This window comes from Epinephelus lanceolatus, chromosome 15 (genome assembly GCF_041903045.1).
Source record: "Epinephelus lanceolatus isolate andai-2023 chromosome 15, ASM4190304v1, whole genome shotgun sequence".
Taxonomy (NCBI): domain Eukaryota; kingdom Metazoa; phylum Chordata; class Actinopteri; order Perciformes; family Serranidae; genus Epinephelus; species Epinephelus lanceolatus.
Window position 1 is genome coordinate 26,362,249 of NC_135748.1, and position 9,699 is coordinate 26,371,947.

The following is a 9,699-nucleotide window of genomic DNA, read 5'->3' on the forward strand; positions in this document are numbered from 1 at the left end:
CTTTATTTAGTCGGGAACCTTTTGTCTTTTCTCTCCCCCCTGCAACCTTTTAAAAGCTTCATAAATCAGAAACAATGTGCACACTTCTGATGGTTTGTTGTCCCGCAGAAACTAATTACGGTGAGGAAGCCCTTCCACCAGTGTAACAAAGTAGAATGAAATGGTTCGCCGTCTAACACATTAAAGAAGTGGGTAGGTTAGAGAGCATGAGGTAGATACATTTCTATTTCCTGTGAATCACATTTCTCAATTTCTTGCAGTAAAATGTGATAACGTGGAGTGTTACAGTATATAGAGCAATATTGCACGTAGTTATAGAGAGTGAAATCTATTTTTTTATCCATCAGAAACATTACCCACACACACAGAGCGACGTTACTCTACAGTTAAGCTCTTATTCTGGATGAAGGGATAGCTTACCCTGAAATGCAAATTCAACCGACATTTACCTCATGCCAATTTTAACCTTCTACTTTAGTTAACAAGGCGTTTTATTCCTCCAAAAAGCATCACATGCTCATCCATTTTCTCCAGACGAGTCACGTCTATCATTTTTCCAACCCGTTTCCGCATAATGAAAGCGAGCTGCCACATATCAAGGCCCAAAGATTGGCTGCTAGCCTACTACCGCTGCATGCACGAAGTTGGATGCTGGCTCAAAGAGGTGTCTTATAGCTGGGTGCCTTGTGAAATCGCACAGCTTGAGCTCATCAGTGGCTTTGAACACCACCCAAAAAACACTGAGTAACTCTACCTCTCTCTCGTTCTTCTCCTTAGAGGGAAGACGTTGGGTTTTGATGTCTCTCTACCTCCTTTACATATCTATGTGTCTTGTTTACCTGTGTTCACCTCCCCTGTGTTTATCAGTTTTTACTAACAGTCTACACTAATAGCTGGCTGAATTCAAATTGCCACGGCTGTACAGCCTACACAAAAACAGCACACACAACATATTTACGTCTATTGTTTTTCCAAGCCACTGTAGATGAAACCATAGCCACCTGTGCTTGACAAAGGCAGGCTGCCTGTCCCTCTGCTTCACTCCCCATCATTCGGAGACTACAAACTTGGAAAGTTTGCTGACCTAGCAGGGAGTCATGGGGCGATTTAATCTGGCTGAATTCGAGTTGATGGTCCATCTCTGCAAAATATGACATCTACAGTATCTTGGAAAATAGCAATGCCAACCAGCTCTGTCATTACAGTGTGGGCAGTTTGTGCAGATGAACGCTGTTTGGCATCACCCCTGTGCAAGCAGTGCCTGGAGCTCCCTACTTATCTGCCAGCAGTGGTCCACCAGACTTGAGCGGGGAGCTCCAGGCATTTGGCATCCCCCGTGCCGCCAGCTAGCTCGCAGCAGTCTCTTTCCATGGTGCTGTCTAGCAGTAGACTTGCAGCCAATCATCAGGCCCTGACACATAGCACCCAGTCTTTGACATGTGGAAGTAGGTGTGGTTTGGAGTGGGTTGGAAAAAAACTGCTCCTTTAGCTGCTTTAAGAGAGATTCTCCCCTTTGCCATTACTGAGCCAGGTTATAAAACACTCCCCCAACCTGTGGAGTCCCAGCCACAGCTGAACACAAAAAGTCTAAAATATGACACTTAACTTAACACTTTTTGAAAGATCAGCAGATACCTCCTAATATGCACTGTGAGGAAATGATGTGACCATATTCTCCTCTTTAAGCTGATAAGTTGGCATGAAATGTAAAACAATAAGTGAGGGCTGTTCATACATCAGAGTATGAAATTTAAAATCAAATTAAAGTATGCATGAACAAATCCTTCATGATATGATCTTCAGCTCCATGAGCCAATAATTCTGATACTAACATTGAATTTAATTACTTTTTAAAGGGTTCACTAGTACTGCTGAACTCAAAATTAACATCCAGCTTTAAACCGGTTTGAACTATTTTTGGTTTTCCTGCCTGCACATACTGTTGACACTACATTTGAATGTATGAAGAAGTGATAACCTGGACATAACTTTAACCAAAAAAATATTGCTTCTGATTAGAACGGTTTCAAATTAGTCCCTGAGAATCATGTCATTTTTTAATTGAGCATAGTGTTAGTTCAGGCAGGACACGATGTCAAGCTCACATCCCAGCTCCATCAGCTGATCTCAAACAGCCAAATCAACTGATGGGGCAGCAGACTGATGGAAAGGAGTCAACTGATAGATTCCTGTCTATGCAACCAATTGGTGAATCTCATTCAGGGTGCCCTCTTTAAACTGCTCTGGCCTGCCTACTGTTGCTGCTTCCTCTGCAAGCTGCTTTGCAACCCGCCTCCGCCCCAGCTCCTCCTTTTCATGCTGTTTCTGACTTATCAGTGTCATTTCTGTTTGTAATTGATGCTGCTCTGTTCTGTCCCCGGGGGGTCTTTGCTGCTGCTCTCCCTGTCTTTCCATGTAGGCGCATGGAAGGGCAGGGAGGTTTGCTCTCTCTGCCTCAGGTTTTCCTCTGTTTGCACATGGAAGGGCAGAGAGGTGTGCTCTCTCTGCCTTAAGGCTTTCCACGTAGGCGCGTGGAAAGGCAGAGAGGCCCCAGAACAGAGCCATATCACCAAATATAATCCTGCAAATGGAAATAAAGTTTTCTGTACTTAACTGACTTAAGTGTTCCTGACTGAAATGTTGTTTTTTGAAAGTTGGTAACACAACACTGTGCATATTCTGCTGTCATCATGACTCTGTACCAGGGTGAGCAACTTTGAAATTGGTAGGTGAATGGTTGGACTTTTGCAAAGGTTTCAAAGCTCAAAAAAGGCATTCAGCACCACTTTTGTAGCAGTATTTTATCCCATCAGGGCTTCACTTGTGTCCTGGTATACATTTATTCTACTTTTTCACATCTCATTTATCTTTTTCTGTCTATTTTAACCTTATGTTTCATAGATTAATATTGGACTCTGTTTAATATGCACTTAGCCTGATCTTCTGTTTTGATCACATGTAATTGAACGGGGCCAGAAGTGCCAGGATAGAGAGGGGGAAAAGAAAAGAAATGAATTGAAGAGAAGAGAATAAAACTAACAAATGAACCAAGGAGACAAGCTCTGAAAGGTGTTTTTGATGCTGATCCCTTTTACAGTAACTTACAAAGCCACTAAATTAAAATAAACTATTAAAATGACCTTCGGATATGCAGCTGCTCCATGGGTTCTCCAGTAAAACATTAAAATACACTTCATGCAAATAGGTGGAAACATGCAAAGAGGCTTCATACTAACATAGTGCATATAGGGCTGTTTATTGCTGCAGTTTATGATGGAGAACACAGAGAGTGATTTTTATATGGCACAGGGATGTAAAGGCCTCAGGCTTTATGGTTGTTGAGCACTGACAGCGAAAACCAATAGCATATTCCTCTAAAGCCGGGTTCCCTTATTGAGATCATAAGGTTTAGGCATTTATTCAGGCATACATGTGAGCAAACACACGGTTAAATACACCACAAACACCTTCTAATGTGTTAGATGGAGTGCAGTCAAAAGCTTGAATGCAACCATTAAGCAGTGGTTGATGAATCCAATTTTCTTTGAGTAAAGGAAAGCTGCTGTCTGTCATTCCTCTCAGCAAGTCGCTTAACCTGAATCGCTTGTGTAAACACACTGTGGGATAAATGGGTATTATCTTAGAGGAGGCCAAGAGCCGGCAAAGCAGAGGGGTGACGGAAATAACTAGGAAAAAAAAAAGCTATCGTTTCCACTTCCTGGACAACGAGGATGGCTGTAATGAGTATTGGTGTGTGTGTATGTGTGTTCGAGGGGGAGCGGGAGAAAGATCGAGCGGCGGCGGTGATTGGGAGAGTGAGACGGAGAAGAAGAAAACAGAGAAAGAGAGAGAGAAATCACAGTAATGAGGTGTCTGGGATGCTGATGTGTTTTCAGCGATACGCAGCGTAAAGCTAACAGTTCTCTGAGCAGGGTGCTTTAACATATACGCCTCCTGACCAAGCCGAGCTGATCCAGATTGCCTCTCAGTGATTTGATTGTGGCGAGCAGAGCTGTGATTGGCTGCTGTGCTTAACGGTTAGAGTGAAGATAGAAGACTTTCTTTCTTTCTTTCTCTTACTTTCTTTTTTCTTTCTTTCTCCTGTTGATCAGTTTAAATTTCCTTTTGTCTAAGGGGCACTCCACCCATTTTACGCAAGAAGATTAGCCGTCTCTTCAAGAGGAGTAACACACTGTGGAACAGTTTCATATGCCTATATAGCCCTGTTTCCACCAAACACTTTCGGTATGGTACCTTTGGAACCAAAAGTATCCTTCAGACATAGTACCTAGACACGAGCGTGTCCACTGCAAACAGTACTCTTATATGTGGGCAGGGTTGTTGTCACTCACTGCTTCGTCCAGCACTCACTGTATTTCCTCATTACCAGTGACACAGTTGGAAGTCTGCACCTCGTTTATCGTCCACAGAACGAGGCTGCACGCCGACACTTTCAGAACAAAATCAGCCACAACTCTGCCCTGAGCAGAGTGACCGTCCACTATTGACCAATCAATGGAATGCAGTGTTCACAGCTCCACCTTTTAGTACCAGATCTGTGTACTAGGTACCCCAACAGAGGGGTGACCAAAAATGGGTACGGTATGGAACGCTCCCATTGGTACCATCCAAAACTTTTCACAGTGGAAATGGAAAAAAAAAGCTTACCTAACTGAACTGTACTGTAGGGAGCTCTGATATTACATGATGCAACGTGATAGTCAGTGCTTGTTGGCTGTTACAACACGGTGTCATTATGTTCCACTTGGGAGCCTCGTGATAAAATTCAGTATACAGGTCTGATCTGGTGTTTGTTTCTCTAGCCCAACCCTGATCTTGACCCATATCAGTGAATAAAAGGTGAGGTTATTTCGACCTCTGCTGCACTGATTTTGACCGTTCTTTTTGTAGTCTTTCTTGCAAGTCTCTATCAAAGCAGTACCTCTAATGCTGTTCTGCATTCTGTGTGTGGCATACAAGTGTTTTTGTTTTTCTGAAGCTCTAATAATCTCAGTATTGCTGTAGTGCTCATGTTACAAGACTCATTTTGCCCCAGACTGTTATCATGTCGACATGGGGCTGCACAAATGACACCACTGATCTTAGATAAGGTGCACTGATTAGGAGATATCTGTGGAAGGAGCGAGTAGTTATGAAATTCCACACAAAAAACACATGAGCAATTACTATATATATGTTTCTGCCTCCTTTCTCTTTCCCTGCTACCAAATGCCTGTTGCATTCTAAGTGGCTATTGTTCATCTCCCATCTCAGACTCATAGTAAAGATGGGTCTTGATACAGCTTGAACGCAACAACCAAGAACGTGGATTCTGTGATGACTCAAGGGTTTTAGACTCGGATCCCCAACACTTCAAGTTTATTTTTATTAGCAGTCGATCCCTTAAGCATTTTTCATTTTGATTGCTCAGTGCTCTGTAGTCAATACATCTCCCATTTTCCCTTCCTACTCTTTCTACCTGTCACTTGTCCCTATTCCCTCCCTGCCTCCCCTGCTCTGTTATCTGTTCTCTCCTGCCCGGGGCCGAGTCTCCTGCCTTATGGAAAACTCCTGTCTGCCAGTGGGAGCTAACACAGCACTAACACATCACCCAGCATGACACAACAGCAACAAAACTGTGCCTGTGTGTTTATGTGTGTCGGCATGGATGCGTCTGTAGACCTGCAAGTATAGATCCGTGTGCACTCTCCAGTGTGTGTGTGTGTATGAGTGAGTAGAGAGCACTTTGAGGCATGCATCGTTTTCCAGGCAGACAAATAAGAAAATGCGTGACAACTCTTGCATGACAGCCCTGTCACCATCCATCCATCAATCAACTTTGCGACATGCGCATGCACACGGAGAGCACATGCACACACAAATGCTCACATCATGAGAATGTAGAAATATGCTGATGTAATGTCATGTCATTTACTGTCCAATATACAGCAGAAAGAGAGATGGTGAGGAACAGGTTGAAGGGTGAAGAACTGAACATGACACCTCGAAAAACCTGTTGGCGTTTGGGCTCGCCCCATTTTTCTCCTTATTTCTGTTCATTTGATCGTCACTGGATGTTTGTAAGATGTCACATCAAATTCTGCTCCATCTTCAAGGACAGATGGGGACAAGAAGCCACTATCTGGGCAGGTGGATGGAGATGGCGACGGAATAAAAGAAGCCGACAGATGAAAAAATGATACCTTTAAGGCTTGTCTGCCGGTTACAATCTCACTCTTGAGTGAGCTGTCATTTCTGTTAGAATCATTTCAGGCAGAATGTGTCAGTCAACCATGCTTAATCTTACAAATACGTCACAATAGTATAGAAATTACCGACTATATACGAAAGTCTGCAGCCAACAGCCAGTTAGCTCAGGGCCTCTCCCCCGCCCTCACTCCTGCTTCTGTATCCAGAGTGTAAATCAACGCCTTAAGCAGCTAGTCCCTCTGCTCCCTCTTATCTTTAAGCCATATATTGCCTTTTCCATTCTGCAATTTCCCCAAACTTAGCCCGCCTCTCCCCTCAAGACTTATGAAGAGCAGGTTTTATTGGTCGGGGTCTCCTGCAAGTGGATTCAGAAAAGGTATGAGAGGGGCAGGAGGGAGGACATATAGATTTATTTGGGGTAGAGTCAGAGGAATGGGCTGCCTATTCAACCGGTATCTTTTTCAATTGTACACAGTAGATATCAAACTGGAGCTCCGCTGTACTGTGGAACTGTTTGGGAAAAGGTCACAGTGCTGCCTCGCTCACTGCATACAGTCAATTTGTTCAGTTGAAGAGATTCAATTCTCAGCACAAGCCGAACCGGAATGAGAGGACAAGTGTAGCATTTGAAATGTGTCATCGTGCTTCACTTACTCACTTTAAAGAATAGTCATTAGTATGATTAAATGCCTTATCTAAAACACAGAACATGATGCATATTGATTATATCATTACCATTTGTGCCATATCCAATTGATTCTACTCCCGGCGTGATATTTTTTTTTGCAGGAGGGCTGCAGTAATATCATTTGAGTGACAGCTGGATTCTGCGAGGCTGAGATTGGAAAGGTTGTTATATGCCAAAGGCGTGGTCATATAGATAAAATATGGTTCCAGTCATTTTAAATATTAAATGTATTATGCATGGATGGCTCTCATTCATTTTGTGCGTTTTCTAGTTTGATAAGTCCATGTAAATGGATTGTATTTTCAGCCACAGCGGGAGCCTGTTGTAAATGGGACGTCAAACGAACACTGCCATCTTTCTGGGAATAATGACAAAACCAGTGGGTGAAATTATTCTGAGACTGTTTTATGGCTGTTTTTCATCCTAAATTACATAGCTTGAAATTCAGCTTATTATAATTGCTATTTGTAAAATATGAAGTTTGAGTTTCTCAAAGTTGCTGGGGTTTTATTTGATGAGTTTTAGAGTTAAGAACCTGAACTTAAAGAAAAAAACACAGATGGTATTACAGAAATCTGCAAGATAACAGAAATCTTTCTGTTCTATTCTACTCTATGTACTAGTGGGACAGTAACAGTGGTGGAACAGATTGGTAGAGCCCTCTGAGAGCAGAGCAGATTCACCATAATCTGCTGTATGATGTCAGCATGTTATTGTTCTCGTGGTTTGAGCTGTGATTAGACAGCAGATTGAAGGCATTTGTTGTGTGCAGTTCCACAGATTACTGACAGACATGGCAACAAAGAACAACCAGCACTGCAGGCCATACATCCAAGAAAGAGGGGTGGGGGAGGCTGCACAGTGATGACAGAAAAATTAAATGGCTCCTGTGTCAAACACGTTTCAGACACATCATGCAGGCTGTTAACAGAGACAAGAGACAGTGTGCATGTTAATACACGTGTTAACAAAAAATGTATGAATACAATTCTGACAGAGAAATATTTTTAATCAAATTCAAGTTTACCTCCATGTCTGTCCAGACTCACATGTAGCCATGGCAGCAGACAATACTACTCAACTTTATTTATAAAGCCTAATATCACAAATCACAATTTGCCTCGGAGGCCTTTACAGCATTCGACATCCCTCTGTCCTTTGACCCTCACAGTGGATAAGGAAAAACTCCCCAAAATATCCCTTTAACGGAAAAAAATGGTAGAAACCTCAGGAGGATCAACTGACGAGGCATCCCTCTTCCAGGACGGACAGACAAGCAATAGATGTCACGTGTACAGCACAGATCAACATAATAAATTTACAGGAATCCATATGACAAAACAATAAATAAAGAGAGGGAGAGACAGGCAGAGATGCAGGGCAGACACTAATGACAACAGCTACAATAACATTTTAGTAATAATATGATGATAATAATGATTATGGTAGTGTGGTAGCAAATATGTTATAAGTAAATATCAAATCACTGCAGTGAACAACTATTTAAAAGGCATTTTCTTGTATATGCATGGATTTTGATGCTGGAGTTGCATTTACATCACTACAGTGGACTCTAATGTGTCATGCCATACACCGCCCCCCATTGGCCAGGTGTTGTCAGTGCAACGCAAATTTTTAAAAACCAAGATTGCTGACAGAACGCAAGAAATGAAAAGGATGGAGTTGAATTGGGGGGGGGGGAGAAGTAGAAAGAGAGATGGGAGCAGCTGAAGAGGAGCAAGGATGAATGCTTTAGCATCCCATTGAACAGTATTATAATATGTTAAAATATATTAACACACTGGTTTAACAGCATTAAAAAGATACATTTTATTGTTTCACATGATAAACATCACTCTTTAAAATGGATTATATTTCTCCAGTTGAAAACTTAATCACATGCTATCCACCCGAGCAGACTTGTGAAAATTCCATGAAAAATGCATGTTTAAAAAAAAATGAACTTCAGAATTTTCTTTTCATGCCTACAGAGGAATAAGACACTCAAGAAAAAAATCTTGACTGACGTCGTAATAATTCATGGGATATGGATGTTGCTACAAAGAAGCCAGAAAGCCTAGAAGAATGAATAATGGCCAGAAAAGTGTTTTTGCACAACATTATGTCACAGTGAAGCTGACCTTTGACCTTTTGGATATAAATTGGCATCATTTTATCCTATCAGATATTTGTATGAAATTTTGCCTTGATCAACGTATGAATTCTTGATTTGTGGCCAACAATGGGTTTTGTGAGGTCACAGTGATCTTGATCTTTGACCACCAAATTTAATTAGTGCCTCCTTGAATCCAAGTGGACGTTTGTGCCTAATTTGAAGCAATACCCTCAAGGCGCTCTTGAGAATGGGACAGACAGACAACCCAGCACATAATGCCTCGGGCCACAGCTGTCAGCAGCACGGAGGCGTAGTAAAATCGCTTCACAGTTGAAACAGCCAATCACAGACTATAATGACAGAAGTTGGTAAACGTGTATTGCAGGACGAAACCATGACAGATTATGCAAATCTATACCTTGACTAATGTCATGACAAATATATGTAATACTGCTTTACCATACACACATATTCACACTCACACATGCATGCATTAACAAGACTTACAAGAATGTGCTGATGTGCTGTCCGTGACCGATCTATGCATTCACGAGCTACTGTTTGTATGCATATGTATGCGTGCGCTGTATGTGAGTCTGTGCCTGTAAGTGTGTTTTACTGTCTGTGTGTAGACGTGCATGAGTGTGTGTGGATACAAGTGCCCAGGCACGTACGTGTGTGTTTT